The sequence below is a fragment of the Helicoverpa armigera genome, chromosome 8 (assembly GCF_030705265.1).
Source record: "Helicoverpa armigera isolate CAAS_96S chromosome 8, ASM3070526v1, whole genome shotgun sequence".
In the NCBI taxonomy this organism is placed as follows: domain Eukaryota; kingdom Metazoa; phylum Arthropoda; class Insecta; order Lepidoptera; family Noctuidae; genus Helicoverpa; species Helicoverpa armigera.
Window position 1 is genome coordinate 7,642,613 of NC_087127.1, and position 22,806 is coordinate 7,665,418.

Below are 22,806 nucleotides of genomic sequence, written 5' to 3' on the forward strand. Positions count from 1 at the left end.
GATTGATTACTTAAGCATTCAATTTCGAACAAAATACAGACAACCCTGAGAAATGAACTTGAGGATTGCGCGGCTCGGCAGGCAATAACCGCCGGCAGAGCAATGAGGAAGCGGCGAGTTGTCGCCCGCAACCCGCGAGCGTCGGGCCCTTCGCCGCTCAGTTAATCACAAACCCACGTAGATCCGCTTTAATCGCTTCATATAAATAATAGTTCTCGATTAAAACTCGATTCTGTTTTGAATGATGGAACACGAGTGGCGTTGCTCATTCAATAAATAATCCTTCAGTTGCTGGTGGTCGCTTTGATGGGGCGTTTATGCCATTAGCTTCTTACATATTTGTAAGATTTATTATTTTATTTACAACGTACATTCATTAATACCTCAAGTTTACACCACACTATGTCCATAAGAACATAAAATCATCGGTTGCTGGCACAAAAGAACCGTGTTTTAACACTCGCGCAACACAATGATACAAACTCATCGCCTATTTTCAAACATTCTTGATTACATTTAATTGCTGTACAATAAGAAACGTACGAATAGAACAGAATTCCTTTTGACAAAGTCACACATAATAAAGTCTTGGCTGTTGTCTATTGAAAACAAATAAGGGAAGGCATTGTTGCGTTTTATTAGCGAGAACAGATAGTACGGAGGTGTAAATATGTTTTGCCAGAGCGAATCATGTGCAATGAAGCGGATATTATTAAGTCTGTGAAGAAAGTTCCCACATCGCAGGAAATACAAACAAAAAGGTTTAAATAAAATAATCTTTCGTTATGGTTTTAGACTCCCAACATTGCAAAAATGAGACAGATGTGAGTTTTGAGCTAATGAGATATGTTTCTTTGCAATTTTTGGCAATTTATTCAGTTACAATTTTATGAACATTTTACCTGGATACTTTATTATACAATAATTAAAGTGTTGTGTTGTCATGTTATTTATATTTATGTCTATAACTCGTCAGCAAAAAAGCAAAAAAGAGTTTACAGAAGAAATGATGAAAAGCAGTAAAACATTTATAACGAATCCCTTTCCGATCTTTTTCTTTTCAATAAAAACATCTAGTTTTAGTACTTCTTATAAATAACCGCATTTCTTATTTTATGGAAGCAAAATTACAAGAAATCAGACAGCAGTACTTATAAAGTAAGTACTAAACAATTTATTATGCGAGTGTAAACGAAAAATAAAAGCAACGCAATCAAATTATATTTTTCTCTTTTTCATTACCTTTTTATTATTTACCTAATTGATATTGGAAAATTATGTACGCATTTATTGTGTGTAGTAAAACTAAGTAATTTTTATGTTTATTTTATCAATTAATTTGTTCTTGGTACTAATGCCGACATACTTTTCTTGAAGAAGGCTTTCATTCAATTATAGACGTCAATATTGATGTTAGGTTACGAATATAGGTTTTATAATTTGTAATTATTTTTACGGTTATAGTAATTGTAAAGCTAGATTTTATAGTAGCTTTTCAATCGAATCTTCGCTCTTAATTTATTTTTGTATTGCTCATACCTACGTTTTGTACACTATACAGCTGTCAAGATTTTTTTATGGCGTGTAACAATCAACCTTATCACCTATAAGCATGTGATCAAAAATAATTGAAAAACTGAAGTAGTAATCAAAGTTTGCCTTCTCCATTAACAATTTACAAGCACGAGATTTTTTACCGACCATACAAAAGATAAAGACGATCGAAGTAAATAATAAAGATAAAAGCTTCATCGTAACTTGACTCAAAAGAAATATTTCAAGCTAACTTTCTAGCGAGGTCAATTTACTAATAACTACAACTCCGGTTTACAGTTTCAAACAGTTTTAAGTGCTACAGCTTTCAAACAACAACATTGAATTTCACGTCGAAAGTTACCGCGTTTTATACAACGAGTAACTAATGTAATGTTGCTTAGTTTGTATAATATTTGTGCAGATTTTACGGCTCGACAGAGAGGTGTTTCCTGCACTAACTAACTTGTTGTTTTCATGCAAATTGTATATTTTACTTTCTGTAAAATAGAGGCAGTAGGGGAAAGCCTCCTGAAAATAGAGCAACTTCAAGAGTCCGAATTATGACTAGTTATGATATGTAGATTCAGAACCACGCCAATGTGAAGTCATGGCTATATAGCTACTTGTTTTCAGTTGTTGAATTAATTAATTTATCAATAGTAGGTACCTTTTTAAGTTTTACTAGATACCTAAGATTCAGACTGTTCATTTTTGCGCGATCAATCATCAGAATTCTCATACCTAGGTTTTAATGTAAATTCACTAGACTGGTTTGTGATAAGTGTCGCAGAAAGCCGTTAAAAACTAATTGAAAACTACCCATCGAACCGCAGTTTACAGTAAAACATACAACATGATTACAGAACAGATGTTGGCAGAAAACTTACAGTTGTGAAACAATGTAATCGCGGGTTTCAGTTCCCGCTAAGCTATGCTTGTAATTCTGTGTGTTTTGTGGTTAAAGTTTATGCTTGACTGTGTTATTTGTAGTTTGAACACTTGTACCTGCGTTCCGTTAAGAGCTGAGTTTGTAACTGTAACAAAATGCTACATGTGAAACTAACTTGAGCTGGAGTCGACTTGTTTTTCTGCATATCGAATAAAGTTGGGACTGATAAGTAGGCAATATGACTTCTCGATATTCATTGCGTTATCAGAAATAGCTACTGAAAAATTTGGTATTGAAACAAAGTTATAAAGGAGAATAGTTTTTTCCTATCTAAAAAAGTACTTTTATGTAATGAATTTATTTTCAATTATTTAAATCAACCTCTTAGTGTGAGGTAGTTATGACTTGCTAAACCTTCAGCTTTCACGTTGAATATTGAAAAACAATACCTACCAGGCCAAGTCAGTTCAGAAACTGAATATTTTAGTAGAAATACTCAATTGAATAGGCGTACGGTAATTTTAATAGGCTGCGGTGGCGAAAGTACGAAGGTGCATTTGACACAGTCATTGTTTTACTGCAATAAACTGTCGGGGGAAATGTTGAGGATCACTGGATTATACGTAATACTGTTAGGAAGGCTTTTGTTTGCAAGTGACGAGAGAAATTTGTTTTAAGCGGTTCTGATGTTTTTTCAAGCCTATGTTTGGGCCTTGTTAATGTTTATGTTAGAAAAATATGAAAAATCTTGCAAAGGCTTATATGTATATTTTTTTGATCGAAATGTGATGTGCCCAGTCGTCGAGGTCATAAGTCCAGGTTTTCACACCAGAAAGGGCGTTCGCGGGTCGATAATTTTTTACTGGCTGTTTTTATCAACGGAAGGTCATGAAGTTTTGCGTAAATAAAATTGGGGTAGCATAAAATCAGTACATAAATATATAGTGAGCAGTTCTTTAAGAATGGTAAAATTCTCAAACAAACCGTAAACAAAACTCAAACTATTCCAAATAGTAGATTAAGATGGAGCCACAAAGCAAGTCTGTACCAACAGGTTTTACTAGATAACTTAGTAATCACCCTTTAATTGAATGAAAAAAATAGTTTCGATATCTTGCTTAACTAGGTCTTAAGCCTGTTTACATTTGGTTCAGCATGTTATCTACTTAGAGAGGGACTTGATGGATGGTGTCTTATTGCTTATATTTTTTCTTTTGTACATTTTTCATTCATAGAAATGTCCAAGTATTTAGAATGCAATTGATATTCTGAAATTACTAGTTGATAGAGATCCTAATTTTCATGATGAGCGGGACGGGAACCTCGGGGATCCGGGGATCCTGCAGTTTTGAAAACCAGAACCAAATTTTCTTTCTGCTTTGATATTTTGCTGTTATCTAAATAGTAAGTAATATGAATATTATTTGTATACGTATAGTGAAATATGCATCTTTGAAAATAGACTCCACTTGCCAAGATCGTTCGTGAAACCAACACACTTCGTCCACTATAATCAGATTTTCGTATTAGGCTCGCCAGTTTCGCGTTCCAGTAGAGATGTCTGCTCACAAAACTTACCACACGAATGCATATAGGTCTTTATATCGATACTCAGATACCCTTGCATTTATTCATATCGTATTTAACTTCCATTATCCGTTGTGAATGGTCCCATTTACATAATACGAGAGTACTAAATCTATTATTTGTTCCTATCTACCGATTGTATTGAAGATAGCTACCGAATTTAAACTGAGATTATCTTGGCTTGGTGCTGTGTTATTTGTTTATTGATGAGGTTTTAGGGGATCCTATTGTTTATAAAGGCAAAGTTTATTGTTCATGTTTTGATGAGCTGTGCAATCAGCTACACTCATATTCTGAAATCATTTGGGCTTGAGAGTTTGGGCGCATAAGGGAGGATTAAGATTTAATATGCTCGGTAATGGGCTGTTTGCAATTAATGAATGAATGATGAATTAATTCATTTCTTTGAATAAATAAGAATCTTCTTAACGTCAACGTTAACAGTCATTGACCAGCTGCCCTAATGTGCATCTTTGTTTCCGTTCATCTAATATTTCAAAATCGCCATTGAATTGTTAATACTACCAAGACCTTGCAATATGTTCTAGCTAATACTACCATTATCCATTATGAATGGTTCTATTTACATAATGCGTTATGAAGGCACTCGATACATAACTATGTCATCTGTAGATTGTATTAAGATATAACTACCGAATTCAATCAGCCGGTTCGTTGAGAAATATTTGTTTATGCGTGATCTAGAACCTCAGGCGTACGTTGTAATTATGCAAAAATGAATGTGTTATATTTAGACAGACAGTTCATGAATTATTTATGGGGAATAAGAGATAAGATTGTGTTTATTTAAAATTCTTAACCGTCAGACTACTGGCTGGACAGCTTTGTGACTCAATAGTATTTTAAGTTTATTTCAGCAAGGTGCGGTTTTAGTACTTAAGTAATATAACCTTTTCTGAGTAATTAATCAATTATTAAATCTTTTACGATCAAGGAGTGTCAAATACCAAATCAAGTTACGTGCTTAGCAATGTCGTTAAAACTGAGTTCTTAGAAGAGACTCAACATGCGTTAGGTAATGTTAATATAATTTACACAAATACCGTTACGAATATCCTTCAGACCCTTCTATCCTATCATCTACTGTGGTTTAAGAACTGGTCAACAACCTGTCACGTAATATCATCCATAATTTTTGCTAAATTAACCACAAACTACAGCGATCCCTAGTTTGTGGTCGTATTAGAAGATAGCCCTTCGGACTTGAAAGGATAGTTGGCGCTCTCAAAGGAGGTTGTTAAACTTGTTATATTTCTTGTAGATAGGGGTGATGTAATCTGAGAATTTTTTTTAACTTAAATAAAAAGGAAAACTTATAAGTTTTTAAAACCATATCGTGAGTTAAGACCATCATATTTAAAGGCTCGAAGTCTGTCTAAAGATTCTTCATCAGTGTTGAAGTGAAGCAAATAAACAGTTTAGAAAATAGCAGCATTTTTACGCTAAGCCAAAAACCAGCGCATTTTAATTACCACAAAAAGCGCTACATCATTATTGAATTAGCTCGCGTGTTCACCGAACAAGATAATGATCTATTAACACTATTTAATTAAAAAATACAGGTGTTGCCAGATTCAAAATAATCAAATTACAGTATGTAGCGTGTATGGGGTGGATACGTCACGGTTGGTGATGATGAGAGTGAATGAACGCAACCAAGCTGCGGAAAATCGTTCACTCGTTCACAAACTATCGTTCAACTTGATGAACAGATTAAAGTATTATTTACACGCATTAGTAACGCCGTTTACGCATACAAGTGTTACGATGGTGAATAGAAAAAACGTTTTTATTTGTCAATTTTTTTATTGATATGTCCAGTTTGTCGTGTCTGGTTTCTGTGATGTTATTTTGAAAATATGTTGACTGATTTTGACCATGCGGTTCTTTTTTGTTTATTCTGAGACTAAATCTGCATTTATTTCGAAGAAACAAAATTAGTAGCTACAATATTTACTTATTAAGACTGCGTCTATGTATCTAATTTGATTAAGAAGTCCGATAAAATTAATTGTTCTCGTTTATACAGAAAGTGCGAATCTCAATTTGAATGAAACTTATATTTTAATCAATTCACCTTCTACCAGCTACTGAGTTGTGATCAACTATACGAAGTAACGAATAACGAGATATAACTTTAATTGACAGCTTAATTTATGTGATCCAGATGTTTACAAGTCGTCTAGTATTTTGTAAACAGTAGGTATGTACTCATGACACGCCCTGGTTGCTAGCATTCCGATATTCGCGTTCGGAATGTTGCGTTACTTCAGGCTTAGAACACTGACCGCTTTTATTATTGGGACTATGAATATATTAATAATAATTAACGTTAGGAGTGCCGTCAACTGCCTAGCAACGGCTACACACCTGTCTCAGATTTAATAGTCATTGGCTAGTTCTCTGAAACAAATCATTAAAACGAGCCTCAGAAGGTACTAAAGATTAACTAAGGGTACTTTAATTAATGTTTATTTCTAACGCTCTGACTGTATTGGTTTCTAACTCTTCTCGGAACACCTAACTAGCCGTGGAGCAACCATTTGTTTTGCGCGGTGATCGAACCCGTGAAATGAACCGCGGAAAGACAAACACCCAGCTGCACTGGCTGCCGGGTCGTCTATTGTTTAGCAGCGAACATGCACCGTCTCGATGTTCATTGTATAAGTCAGGACAGTTAAATGTCCGTATTTATCATCAATTAAAAACACCTTATTTACTAAAACAATAACCCTATAACGCAATTAGCGTGTTAATAAAGCTTCTCTAACAACAAATTCAATAATAGATAGTTTGTCACCGTCTGCAAAAACCATGCGATTGTGATATGGATATAATAGTTCAATTAACAAAATAGATTATTCTATAGAAATGTTGGGTTGTCAATTAGTTGTCACGTGATCGTTGATGGATGTACTTGGCAGGAGACATGCAATATCGTCGAGCACAATCGGTTCTAATTATGCGACGTCACAGTATTAGATAGTTGGTGTACGTCGCTTACAATCGAGGTGAGCAACCTCGCATCCCATTGTCACTTGTTGACATGTGGGAATGTAAAGTGAAGCGCATATTTGTGGAGACTTTATACCAGACTAGTTTAATGTTCAACAAACTTAATTAGTAAACAAACAGGATCCTAAATGGGACTTAGTTTTACGATTTGTGTGGTCAACTTTTCTGCGGGATTAGATGCTTATAACAGCTGGTTATGCGTAGAACTATAAATAAGGCGTCCTCGTGTATGAATATTTCTGAAATAAAGACTAAGCTTTAGAGAAAGCTATATAAAATTCTTCTAATCGACAATTTATGAAATTAAACAACCAGAACACAATACAAGCAGCAGGAAATCAAGGAAGGCATTTTGTTTATATAATATTCCGTGACAGCTACGACTTAGCGTTTCATAACAAACCCCAAAGGCACTAAGTTCCGTTAGCAAGTAAATTACTTAACAAAATCAATTAAAGAGCTCCAAATGAAAACAAAGCAATAAAGTAACGATAAATGATTATACGTTTATGTTCGTGAACGCAGGCCCAACCTCAGCGTTAGAACACAGTCAATAGCGAGATCGTAATCGCAAAGGCCATTCAATACGTAATTGATACCCGAGTTATGTTGTCAATAGACATTGTAGTCAAGTGTATCGTGACAGCTAAGGGGAACTGCATTAATTATTATTATAGAAAGCGCTGCGCATAAAACTAAAGCGATGCGATGACGTGTAAGAAAATCTGATTTTAATGCAAATAGAATTGTATGCGCCTGAAGATTCTCAGCTAATAATTAAATGCATTACTCTTGTAAGAAGAAAATAAACGAAACTCTTTGCTGGTCACGGCGCGTAATTTAATAACTGGCAACTTTGTTTCAATAGGTGATGTTCCGATGTTCGTTTTGTAAGTGTGGAAGAAAATAGCTGAATTACGTGTTATTATATGTTTTGTGGAGTTCCTCTGGATGTCGTTCGGAAGTATGGAGTATTTCCTTGTGAACAGTTTCTATAGCAAATTGATTAACATAGTGTAGCAACGTGTGTGGTGCGTTTAACTGTGTTACGTATACTTTAAGACAATGGGCTATAATTTTTGTGGCTGCTTTAGAAAGGGGAATTTTTCTCAAATTAATAAGTAGGTTTTTTTTGTGATGTGTGTTAATTCTTGTTTTAGCTGTTGTTAGGTGGAGATGAAGGGCTTTTGACCGCCTACAAAAAATGAGACTCAGGTTGTACATGTAGGTTTATCTTTATATGTATAGGTATGTTTATATGCGGTTTTCAGCATAGTATATTTCAATTCTAGGAGAAGGTTTTAGGCAATTTTTTTTAATATGGGTTTAGGTATATGTATTATGAAATCGGTCTTATTTTTTTGCACAATTTTTTTGAAAATAACACTAAAATATGTTTATAAATTCTAAGAACCAATTGCAAAACATCATTAATAAAATCCAGACTAATATTCAATTCATACGCTCCCATGTTCTCAGAGGCAAGTAATTCAAATCATTTGTATGACAATATCTCCATTGTATGGGACTTGGCGAAGTTATCACATATTATCGTGTCGCACCGGGAGTTCGCGACGAAAATAACTAATCGGCTAGCCTGCTGCTTGAATGTAAATGTGCTAAGCTTAGTCGCGAAATTTATGATGTAGAGTTGTAGGTACTTAGGGATATTGTTTGGCTTTTGTGTCTTTCTTTTGTAAAGGAAGGTTTCATTTGCTGTTCTCGTCAATTTAGATTGGATTTATGTGTATTTGTCTACAGTACTGACTAGATCTAACAAAAAAGGATAGGCGAGAGTTTCGGGGTAGTCAGATGCCAGAAGGTCTGGCAACTAGTGTTACCAAGAGGTACCGGGGTGCCCAGGTAACTAGATATTGGAGGTCAGACCGGCAGCTCTAATCGGTTAGACTGAAAGCCCACAACACAGTTGGGAAGAGTTATTCCCAATTTGTCATTAGTACCGATTGGTCACCAACTATTTTTTCCATACACCAAATCCCAATTGGTCATTCGAGCAAAATAAATAATTTAATATTTAAATTTTGAGTTCCGATTGGTCACCCGCATAAAATTTCACATACTAGAGTACCGTCAGAAATAAAAGTGTTAGAAGAAATTTTAAATGAAAAACTTCGATGTAGGTAAAGGTATAGCTCTCATATAAATATAATAAAATTTACATTAAAACACAGGTGAAGACAACATGGGCATTTTATAAACCCGAAAATGTGACTCGATACTTTTTGTGCCGGTAACAAAAGTACCAGGGGCCCATAACTAGCAAAGAGATTGTATGCATAAAAATGATGAATGATGGTGTAAATTGGTATGTTTATCTACAATTAGGAAAAAAACGTAAAATCCTGACACTCTTGACTGCTATACTCCTGTAAGTTATGCGGTCCTAGTACACGGTGGGCAGTTCCATGGACACTCGTTGATTGGTATATTACTCATCTGATCTATGCGATCCTGGTATTTTGGTTTTGGCCGTGCGGTGTGTGACGCCGTTGAAATCGCGATTTTATTAATAGCGTCTTGCCATATTCGGAAAAAACATAACCAAAATAAATAAAAAAAAAAACATATTACAATATTGTAAAGCTTATCTTGTTGACAGTACTTTTTACAAAATAAAGTACGGATGACCAATTGGGACTAAGCAAAATAAAATATTTTATTGAATGACCAACTGGGACACGTTTTTTATGGATGCCAAATCACTAAAATGACGAATCGGGCATAACTCGTTGGGAATAAGTAAAGCAGGTGATGATGGTGATGTTAGACAACGACACCTTATTTTTTACCCTTGAATATGATTACAGAAAAAGAAAAAGCTACATAAGATTAATTAAGATATTGCTTAGATATTATAATATTAGACTCAGCCCAAGCCAAACTAGACCTAGCTATGTAACTCAGGACCCAAGACCACACATAAATATTAGTGTTCTCGCAAAACGTGTATTGGAATACATATGAACATGTTCTGAATACAGCCTGCAATAGATAACGGTACTGTTAACGCAATTGTACTTCCTATAGCACAGTTATGATGCGCGCGCAAAGAAATTCTCACTAGCATTGTTTATTAATGCCTGTGATATCCATGTGAACTGACTGCCGTGTAATTCGTTTGTTATTAAATGCTGTTGGAAGTAGTGATGTTTGTTTGTTTGTAATACGGAGTAAGGAAAGATGTTCATATATGTATATAGACGTAGATAGTCATTTTGTTCTCCATGGTTTGTAAGGAGCCAAGATAAGAAAATGCTGAAATTATTCTGAAAGATAATCAAAGCCGTGATTAAAGCGCCTTAAAGGTGATCTTTTCCAAACCCAATTTTAATTTACTAAAATCCGAATTTTACACAGAGTTTTTAATTCAATCCTTAGTTTCCATTAATGCAATTTTCATTTACTTACGTTTTGCTAGTGCAATGTTATGGGAAAATATGTACTTTTAGAACACCAGCTCACTGTGTTTCTTTTTCTCCACTTTAATTTTGAGCACTCTTTACCATCGAAAGGATCATGTGGTCTAGTGTAGGCATGTAAAACATTTTCCCACAAAATGTGAGCAAGTGTCGGTAGACTCATTCATTGGTAGCTAACTCTCGTTCAGTCGGCATCCTGTGCCGTTTCTTTTATTGTGCAGTCTGAGTATGTACCGTCAACAAAATCTCTGTAGCTAATGTGGATACCTTTATGAAAATCTCTAGAAAAATGTACATAGATATGTGTTGCCTTTATTATGCTTCCTTTTCTATGTTTTACTTTTCAGAAATATGAAAGACTTCACTATCTATGATGTGGTTGGTATAGGGTATAGGGAGAGCTTTTCCTTTTTCCCCAAATGACTTGTATATTTCTGACAAGTTTTTGACCCTATCATTTTCCACAATACAAGCTACCTTTCAAGGAGCACTGAATTTTCAGTACAATTTGACGTTAATGTATGTACGTATGATCCTAACCGTCTTTTGTTTCTTCTGTGAACAGTACATTCACATGATTCAAGAGAATCAATTAATCTAATTACGGTGGCGCCTAAGGCCTACCTCTGTTCAGTTAATGAACGTGAAACTATTCCGAAATGCCTACTTTGTGGCTTCGAGTAATCTGGCCTTAGCAATCAGAGCGGATACAATAAGATGATATAAATTGATGGGTACCAATCTGCGGTTTTTAGCGCGAAAGACGATATTGAACGGAAAAAGATATACGGCGCTTTAATTAGTTAACTTTAATAGAGTCTGATAGATACGAAACATTTAAAGAAAAAATGATTTAATTAATATAATATTGTTAAGAAGCCAATAAGTCTGACATCAGTCTAACCAAGGGGTTGCCCACGTAACTGGGTGCAGGAAGTCTGATAGGGCAGTCGCCCCTTGCAAAGCACTGGTACTCAGCTACATCCAGTTAGACTGGAAGCCCACCCCAACATATAGTTGGGAAGAAGGCTCGGAGGATGATGAAGATTATTAAGAAGAAAATATGTGTGCAGAGCTAGCCATTCCAAAATAATCGAGGTCTCTATTTGATTTAAGATTATTCTATACCCAGCTACCCTATTTTCGAAACACAGATTTCCATGCAAAATATTTAGTTGTCCTTAACAATAAATAACGGTACAAAACTATAATGTCACAATACCATTTCAAAACTACCAGTTTCGTTAACATTAATGCGGTTTACGTCAAATTTATATCTGTTTTGTATATTCTAGTGCTGCGATCATAAAATACAGCGTTCTCAATAGCAACCAACATCGATACGGCGGTGCATACAAATGATCACAGTGTGTGACGAGTCCAAAACAAACTGAATAATTTGCGATTATTCGCGGAACGCTACGTGATATTAAAGGACGGTGACCGAATACCGATTCGATTTGAATCGATTATGAATGATTCGATCCGACCTGCAAAGACATTTGACCATGAATTCTGTAGAGCTTATAGACGCGGTAACAAAGGTTTTGTATGTAGGTTAATGTTCGCTTCGGTAATGTAAGTACTGGAATTTATCAAAAAGGTACAATTCATGTTTTTTTGAGGTTTGTTACAAAAGCTTCTCGTGGATGCATTAATGCATTTTTGTATAGAATGTGTTTTCTTCTTTTATGTTGAACATGCATTAACACTTCAAATGAGGAAATGCATAAATTGCTATTAAATGTTCCATACCAGAATAAATCGAGTCAATCATTTAATATTTATTGCGCCAAAGAAAACATACGACATTACATAAAACATAATCATAGTCTACCTGTCGGAACGAGTTAACGGACACTTAAGCCTATTTGCTTGTATGTTTAAGTGGATAAATAAATAAATTGGATTCCTTTTGCTGCGCGGGAGTGTAAAAAATGAAGTGCGTTTACATCGGGCGCCGTCAATGTGATTGTCAAGGACTCGACGATTACGCAGCGAATGTTTTTGTCGCTGCGTTTTGTCGTCCGTGGGAAATTGTCCGACGGACAATGGAGACATACCGTCGCGTTGTCTAATGCAGTCGCGGAGTCATGCGAGAAATTGGTCGTAATGTAGATTAATTAATGTCTTTGTATTGAAGTTGCTGCAACTAAGATACTGTGGACTAATTTGTCTTTTCAAATGATGTAGTTTTTGTGCATCAATAAAAATAAACATCATAATTGAAAGTGCATTTTTTAGTTTCTAACTATGAAATGCACATGTAAGGTTTATTGAAACCAGAACGTCAACACTCGATATTATCTAGTTTAAAATCCAGCTTTCACTTTCACACCAGCTTTTTATTTCATATCAGTTCACAGTCATTTCCATAATATCAAGTGCACACAAAAAGTTGCTCAATTACAATGTTTAGGTCTGCGTTAGCGCACCGGCGCGGGCGGCGGACGCCAGCACTTGTCCATCGCACAAGTAATAACTTTCACAGACCATACCGGTGACTGGCTCACCTTGCACACTCCCCGAACGAGTAATTTCTCCTCCAACTTATTGAACAAGGTCCCGGCAATTTCTTTTCTTCGCAACTTATGTAGGCTACCAGTAATGAGCGGTTTCTCCCTATTCAAGTTTGATAAAATTGCACGCTGCGAAGGAGAGCACTTGACTTATGGCTTGTCTAGCGGCGGAGCTGCCGAGCCGCTGTGATTGAACCAGTCGCAGTTAAACGTTTCATAAACAACGCTAACGACTAATGTACTTTATTCGTGCAAGTATTGTTAGAAATTTAGACACTCGGGCTTAGTTCCTTGTTCGAAGCCTTTCAAGTTCATCTAATAAATCATGTGCCGCCAATATGGGACCCAATAAATAACGTTCTGCTGTTGATAAAACGACGGAGCTGCCACGAGCGGTACAAAGTTTAAAGTTGATAGTGGATCTTGAGAAGTCCGGACAAGTACCTAAGGCCCAGCGGGAAAAGGCAACTATGTTTTCCAAGTTGTTGCAACACGGTACGTACCGTATGGCGCAATTGATATAATAAATTGTAACTGTACCTGCCAATTAAGTACCTACGGGGAATGTAAATAAAGAAGTGGAGAGACTTAGATCGGTTTAGTGCCGCTTTAAACGTTCACGAAATCGTTGTTTACATTTCCACGTCTCTAAAAGCCTTCCAAGTTTGTGACTGTGATCTCTACGAGCATGCCTCTAGAGTTTATTATTATTCTATCGAGAGGGTTGCAGTTATCGATCACATTTAAGGCTCAGTACCTCACACAGCGTCAGCGTGCTGCTAACGCGGAATAAATCAATGCCGGCAATAAGTATAAATCAATATTACGAGTAGTATGACTGCGTGTCACCGCAGTTGTCATCGAACGCTACCAAAGCAGCGCCGCGAAACAATTCGTTACTCATTTCGTGGTAGACAACACGGATGTACACGGCACAGATGCTGCGGATTTATCACGCGTTCGATAGCAATAAATAACCACGCTGGCCGGGGAGGAGCGGAAAGGTCAGCGCGCGGAGCGAGCGGCAGCAAGCGGCGGCTTTCTCAAGGCCGATGCACAACTTAGATATCTCAAGAATCGTGGCGAGCTCGACCCCACCTGTATACCTGTCGATTCTACCACGGAAAATGTTCACATTTTTACACAGCTATTATTCATTTCTATAGCTGTACAGCGAAGAATGCGAGGCCTTTTTGTTCTTTTTTGTAGATTTTTTGCTGATGCTAAAAGCGTACTGAGAAAACACATTCAAATAAGTAAAAATATAGTCTTTAATTTCACGCGACCACCCTGCGCAAACCTGTTCCAACCGTCGTTTTATTATAAATTGCTATTTCAATATACATTGAAGTAATAAATTATTCGTATAATATATTGTGCGAAGAGAAAAAAGATTGTCTGTCGGTGACTTCCAACTGGATGCGAAGGTCGGTCGTTGGCGAGACGATGCTCCACAGATTCACGATACTAGGCGCAGGCTTTCACATCGCAGCACTGAGCTTAAGCAGCCAGTCTTATTTTATGCAGAGATTATAGTAAGGAAATGAAAACTACAATCAATTAAAACATTCCAGTTTTAGAAACCAATTAATTAAAATTCAAGAGTAATTGCAAATAAGGCCTTGCATTCGAATAAGATGATTCATTCAACAAAACTTTAGTATTCGAATATCCGTACATCAAGTACCACTCATAATGAAACTAAATATAAATCCTACGCTAAAATGAAGAATTTCCTCAGTGACATCATTTAACCGTGTGTCTGCAGCACTATCTAGCTAAGATGTTATCTGCTTTATGGACGGGACAAAAAGGCAGACGCTAGTTGAATGATTGTGAAATTATTTCTAAGTATTTTACGCTTGGTATCGCGTGTTCAATCAGGAGCCTCGGCAGATGCGTCGAGAAAGTCTCGACTATACGCCGATTCATAAGATAAACTTACATATAGACTAGGCTCCCAGTTAACAGGCGCGAACTCGTGTGACGGAAGATCAAGCATGCTACCGTTCATAAAAAGTGAAACTGGTATAAACTTCAGGGTGCATTTATTAAGTTACTCTATTTCAATTTCGAATTTGGTGATGAAGAATTGGGCAAATTTTATACCTCATTATGGTCTTGATAAAATCATATTGCCTAAAGATTATACATTACCTCGTAAACTTATTACTTAGCTTGAAAGCTTAAGATCTTGCTATGTAGGTGAAATAGTTAAGTATCAATTTAATTCCGCGGTTATATTGATTTCATCCACAATTTCCTCGAGATATCTCTCACAGTATCGTTTATAGTAAAATTAATTTATTCTATTACCATAGAATATAGGCGAACGAGAAAATCAAGATTAAGTGCGGGTAATAATCTTAAGATTTAGCATCAACTTATTGTTAAACGGACAGTTTAATTGGTTGATTTTAAATTAGATAGAATACGGAAAATGGGAAACCATTGTGTGAGGTATAATAACATGGAATGGATATGCTATGGATAATGGATATGGCGAATATTTTCTGAAATTAGACTACAAAAGTACTTTCGTTTGATTAATATGTACTTTAAGTTTTGTTTCATCATTCACTGAAATATCCTAACAATGGCACTGTTTCTTATTTCTAAAAATATTCCCAGATATGTACACAATTCAATTATTTACTTCAGCTATCAAGTTTTACGTTCACGAACCATGAAAGTAAACGACTCCGATAACATAATGAGAAAATTGTAATTGTATCTTAATGTTGATTGGATTTCTTAGCAATATATTTGCTGAATCGCACTCAAAAGCTAGAACAAACCTATCCTCGACTGGATTTATATTTAACGGCTGTCATAAAAATACTTGCTTGTAGTTAGACGTTGGATAAAATTATAGAGATATTTCTTGATATCTCGAAACTCCCCGATACTCATTTTATAGCCTGTAGCCAACCTTATTTATAGGTTCCTTAGATTCGTACAGGCTGGATATGAATGAGTTACACGTTGGAGGCAGTGTGCGTGGGTTTTCTTAGAGATAAATACAAGGTACTCATTAGCGACTATCTTGTTTTATTTTATTATAGTTATAAGCTTTTACGGTATGCGATAGTTATAGCAGATATTAGATAGTTTGCAAAGCGGTTTTAGTTTTGAATGGTGCGGTTGTGGCTGTTATATGAATATTGTGTAACGATATTACCGTTTTGGTATCGTTTATTTTGTGTGGGTAATTTAAACTTATTTACTCAATTACAGCTAGTCTCTTAATAAAATGAGTTAAAAACAAACCAAGCTTGGAAATAGCGACGTTTAGTTAAGTAACTAAGCCACACGACTGTGGATGTACGGCAAAAAAATAATTGCATTATGATTTATGATTACAAATTGTTCTAGAAAAAAAAAACTATGAAGAACTCGCATACCCGGAGATTATTTTAGTCCTAACGAGCTTTGATAATTTTTAGAAAAAGTTGTTTGTAAAAAATATTTTCTTGGAATGTTGCTTCTGCATTTTGTGTAGTTATACAGAAATAGCGGGAGAGTAGCGGCTTTGGAATACCGAAAAACCCACCATGAAAACCGTTTTATTGTCGACGATACAGTTAAAATTTTGGCCTAATATGTGGCCAGTCGCCTGGGGTCCAAAAACACACTGTCGTGACGTTAATTTCTTTATGGCAAACTTTTTAGTTGGTTATTTAAGATTGCCATCTGTCTCCTCATTACATGATATTAAATTGTTAAAATAATAAGAGAACACTGTGAATTACGGTAATGTAAAACACCATATTAGGATAATATCTTCCATTCCCAGAAGTCAAAGCAAAAAATTATCAGCCTGTATAATCTGTCGGCCATTTTAGTTCTGTTGCCAAAAAACGACACAGTTCAGGTCATTTTAAATCTGCGCTGTAGGTATTGTTTTTTTTATTTATACATAACGAACTTTGTGTGTTATTTTCTGTTTTTAATCTAGCCAGGACTTTTATGTCAAAATTGTCATTAAATATTTACTCTTTAACTCAATTGTCATTAGCGAGAAATTTAGAAAATAATATACATATACGAAACACAATTTGGCGATTTAAGACTTTCGTTAAAAATATTTTAAATGTCATTCACGAAATCCGTATACCAGGAAGTGTACAACTTACGTCAAGTTAATTAGTGAAAAACACGTGTTTTTTTCCTTATAATTACTTCCAGCATTTTATCGTTTAATTGCCAGTCACTAATGTGCGATCACTATCTTATGACAATCTGTGGACAAGCGACACACGCGATATATCACTCTGTCATATACCCAGCTCAACGGAAATAATCTTTACACTTCTACGCTAACAAGCTTGATGAATAAACAGTTATTATGAAATGTGTTGGTATTTGTTTTTATAAGTTCGCATTTTAGTTTAATTGGCCAATTAGTTTTGTCTCGGAGTGTACATTTTCTTTTTATAAAAACGCATTATGATAATTTTCTTTTCAAATCTCTTAACTCACCGAACTCCCGAATTGAAACATATAAAGTGTATGAATGGATGAACCCATAAAAAAAAACTATGTAAATACCTAGAAAAACTATAATTTAAAAAATAAATTAATAACAGCATCTTGTGCGGTGTTCATGTAAGCTAAATAGAAACAGTTGGAAGTGTTTTCACTTGATTGTTATAATTTTATGGTAACATGGGAATGAAAAAAATTGCGTAGCTCATTCTCTCAATTGTATGATATAGGAGGTTATTGAGGATAGTGGAACATGCCAGCTTTTGTAGGCAACACTGTTCTTTTATACACGATGTATATAATTGTGATGCGTTGTTAAATTAGTAGATTTAATTATGTCTATTTTTGTAGAGTCATTTTCGAACAGAATATTTCTTTAATCTTCTGTACCGTATGCTGAGTGTTTAAAATACTTGACAGCATTTTATTACCAGTTCGTCAAAAGTAAAACCGATACATTTCAAGACACAGAAAGAACAGTAATTATATCGCAAACAGCTGCCAAATAAACAACACTACACCTGTTCCTTCAAATAAATTGCACTTAATTAAACATTGATCTTTTTACTAAAAACTTGAGTAGTTTGTAGTTAAGATAGTGTTCGCACGATGCGATCTTAATTCAGGGTAAGTTGTCACAGGGTAGCAGCTACTAAGTGGATTGTCGTGTCCTCTCCCACTTGACTGGCCGCTGCATCAACGTAATTTAATGTTGCTCTTATTTTGTAATGAGGAGCGGCACAATATTCAATTAAATCAATGTCATGGGACGGTCACATGTTAGATAAATCTTCGGCGCGGTACGGCGAATAAATCATGATTGGAAACTAGTAGCGTATGACAGCGGAGCTTGCGTTGTCATTTTGTGCGCTCGGGCGCGTCACGCTGTGTCGCCGGTTTGTGAGATCAGTTGCGGGAAATAGTTATGTTCGTAACTTGGTAATTGATTTTTGCAAATTAGAATTTGTTTTAATCAAAGACTATAAAAGTTTTAATTCTAAACTAATTATGGAATAAATTAAACAGCTTTGCATTTGCATCTTTAAACGAGAAACAGCATATAATTCTAACCTCATCTGCATCATGTAGGTTCCTTCTACAAGGTGCAACTTTCAAACCAATTTGTCAAAAGGTATTTCTCCCTGCTTGAGTTCAACTAATTAAGGTACACAACTTTACAGCTTCTAACCGGTACTAAATAAATTATTTGTCGTCTTTAGAAATCTTTTGACAAATTACGCAATATTGAAAATTAATGTGCTTCCTTGCAATGTGTTCAAAGCTTACACATTATGGTAATACGCGAATATAAATACACGGAGGAAGGTATATTTAATATTTTCATTTAGTTATTTATTTACGGAAGATTTGACACAGATAAGTAATGTGTTATGATTGAATGGATAGACATAAGTCGGTATGTAATGTAAGTTGTATTACAAGAATTATGTACAGCTCTTGCGACCGATTTCCGCTTCCTTGCATACCTACCGAGTTTCACTCTTGTTTGTAACATTTGACACGAATGTAACTAGAATACACAGCACATACAGCTACAGTAGAACATACAGCTTCATTCCTTCATTAAATAGTGAACATTAATTTTAATACAATTCAAATGAAGGTTTTTTTCAAGAATGAAAATTGAAGGTGTAGGGGTACACCTTCAATTTTCAAAGGAAGAAACGAAGGTATGCCAAAAAAGTTTTTGTTAAAAAAAGTTACGTTATTTTCTGAAAATGTAAACCAGGTTTTTGGCAGTTATTTGGTAAATGCTGCATAAATAAAAATACTCCGAATAACTGCGAATGCTTCGGCGGAATATTTTAAGATCTTAAGCCCAATGTATAGGTCTGTTAAAAAACTAGGTTAGTTTTGTACTCAACTGTACCTACATACTTACATACATAGTTATGTTGTTAATGGTAATCTAGTTTAAGTTATTAAAGTGTTGCAATAAATTGATTATATCCGTTCTCTTAAATAAGAACACGTAAGCTATAATTTTAAGTTAATTTGCGAAAATAATTGTATCACTGCACGATACAATAATAATATAAATCGAGGATGCGTATAGGCATGTAATAAATCTACATTTTTTGTATTAATTTCGGTTGATTAAGTTGTTAAGACTAAGTACCCTTTTTTGATCGGGAGGGAGTGTCAGACTTATGCAGACTTTTAAGCCATTTGTGTACCTGGGCTGCGGTAACTCTTTCGAACAATCCGCTAGCACCAAATTAAGTACCTTAGGTACTATTGCTAATATTAAACTAATAATATACAATATAGGAGGGATTCAACTTCGAACTAAAATTAGTCAATATTTCTATCATACATTCTTTAGCTAGGTCGGAAGGCGTTCCTTTCACGAAATATTCTCACATATTGAAGTGCGAGACTATAATTTTCGCAGGTATAAAGATTATAATCAAAGCAGTAGTAGGTACAGCAACGGTATATTTTTTATTTAGCTTCAATAAACTCACGTTCCATCTAATCCAGGAAAATAAGTAAATACTACCTATTTACTATTTCACAAAGAAAGACGTTGGGCATTATTACTTTTGCACTCCTGCATAAATATGTCCGGTTTTAATGAATACCATATTATTTGATAGGAACAGAGCATAAGATGACTTGATGATTTCACAAAATGATGTCTCCTAAAGAATATCACAGTATTGTCGAATAAGAAATACATTTTGCTTTACTCTTAAAAAAAGGCTATTCCTTTTTATATTGTGTATATTCTATTTAGTTCTTTATCTCTAAGCATAAGTTCCTAATCGATCATCATTATTCGTTAAGAAAAATTATGGTCAATTATTTTCATCCTAAGCTTTGAACTGGCCGTTGGTTTTTTGTTTGCCTTATTGTTTAAGATGAACGATTCCTGGAATTGTTGAATTTTGGACTTAGTTAAAATTATACGTATGGTTCAAAAATCTTTAAAAATCGAGCCTTGCTTTATGCTATATATGCTATATAACCGACTGAGAATCGAGATGAAACCTATATAATTCACCTATACTAATATAATAAAGATTTTTTTTTCTTTCTTTGTTCACTAAAGGCTCCAAAACTACTCAAACCGATTTGAAAAACTATTTCACTTTTGGAAAGCTGCACTCTTCCCAAATTACCTAGACTATATTTTATTCCGGTACGGGCAATAGATCCTACGAGACGTGGATGAAAGCGCGGGAAAACGGCTAGTAATAGTAACATAAATAAAGTACTAAATAACTGCATAATTGCTTTCGTCGTTAAATAAAATATTAGGTACTTAAGTACCGTTTGAAAGATGCACGAGGTGTCAAGAACAATACATGTGCTTTTAGAAACATAAATTCAATTAAGTATAAACTTTCTAACGTTCGTAGGTAGTAAAATTTTCCGTGGCCCTTTGTGAACCCCACGTGCGTCTTTATAGAAGCGTAAATAAACTAGGTACTTACTGAAAGAAGGTTATAATGCGTGATGCCTACATTTGCCAGTAATCTGTCCAAGGAGAACAAAATGACTAGCGGAGGTGCCATGACGGAAAATCGCCTAAGAAAGTAGCGCGCCAAAATGCGGGTGAGCGGGAGACGGGGAACGTTACTGTTTTTGCCCTCATACGACTTTTTTGGACCCGACCATTTTTTTGTTGTAATACCAAAAATCGTTGACAGACGTCTCGTAACTGATCGTGTTAGTCATGACCACCGTACGACTTTGACCTACAAGAGCGCCTGATGATGATGATGATGATGAGGGCGCCTGACCTACCTGCATTATGATATCTCTGCTCATCTTTCCTTACTCCGTGGATCTGCCGTTCTCTTTCTCCAACAGTCACGTTTGAGAGCTATCTCTAACTTAGCAACCGTTTTTTGCGCGTCAGTCTCAACGGAAATAGCAACCAGTTTTAGTCGCAAGTTAGATTATTATCATGGGTTGTGTATTTTTATTACTTAGGTTAGAATGTGTTTGTTATTATATTGGTCGTTATTTTTGAAAATGTTCGTTGTAGGTATTGGCTAAGATTATGTTAAAATCGGTGACATTTAGGAGCACAAAAACTTCCTTGTAAATATGTTCGCTGAAACGGAAACCAGGCGAGTTCATTTCTGAAAAAAAAAAACATTAACAACAATCACTTTCGATAAGTTCAATACTTAAAGTGTATGAGTAAATATTATTCCTATAATTTTCCTTTTCAAGACAACTTCTTTGTCGTTTAAATAACCAAACATAATAAAATAAAGTAGCAATTAGACATACAATATCGCATTAATTTCAGCTGAGTTGCGATATTAGTAACTAAACGCAAATTACATTTTTAATAAGTTTTGCCTGAACTCCTTTTAGGTTACGTCTATTCCAAGATTACAGTGGGCAACGACCGCACTATGTAATCTGAACACGACTCAAAGAATCAAAAATCTACTCTTGAATTATCTACGCACATCAATTACAGCACTAGGCATGAATAGGTACTAATATTTTTTTTACCTATTGTAAAACCCAATAGATTTACAGCTAGATGACTTGTATATTGCTACTCTTAAAAAACACGCAGAGTAACGTTACATTTTAACCGAAGTACGCGAAAAGAAATTGTAAACACATCTAGCGTTCCAATCTTTGGGAAACATCGATACGACACGGGTCAAGCTTGGTCATCGACAGAAATAACGTCATCACTCGTGACATTTACCATTTTACATCTACCTTTCGCATCAACTGAGGTCGTACTACAATTTTGTCTCAAGGCAAACATAATTGCCGGTTAAAACATTATCTAGGAAGTAAGACGCAACTAGTTTCGCTCATAAACCGTATATCAAACCTACGGGAACATTCCCCCGTTTCGGAATGTAACTGTAACATCAAATTGCTGGGCAAGGCTCGATACCACGTTGCAAAGATTGACGCGGCCCTAATAATAGAGCGCGGTGCGATATTCATCGCTAACTGTTCTTTGATTGAACATCATCGCTCGTTCAACGGCTAATTATCAAAGATACGCCATCATTGCACGGATCTTACCTCAATTGAAATTCCATACTTACAGCCACGATGTGCGCCGCCTTGCGGATGCAGAAACTTCATTACCTCTTTTCAAAGGCCACAAGACAAAACCCACTTTTAGATTGACCTACTAATTGTGCGATTGTTACTAAAAGTATTAGATATCAACAAAGCCTTGTAGCCAACAGATCAAATTCCGAAGTCCTTGCGGCTTCTGACGCAAGTATTTCGTAACTTAACACCAAAACGGTGAATGCACTTGCGAGTAGGTTGCGAAGCCGCGGCACGCCCG

At 35.4% G+C, this 22,806-nt stretch overlaps 2 protein-coding genes across 4 annotated transcripts in view; one reads left to right on the forward strand and one right to left on the reverse strand.

The window, feature by feature from the left end:
- Positions 1 to 22,806, reverse strand: part of LOC110374799 (uncharacterized) — a 340,622-nt gene that overhangs the window by 157,614 nt on the left and 160,202 nt on the right. The window lies entirely within an intron of this gene.
- Positions 1 to 22,806, forward strand: part of Chas (chascon) — a 106,828-nt gene that overhangs the window by 67,993 nt on the left and 16,029 nt on the right. The window lies entirely within an intron of this gene.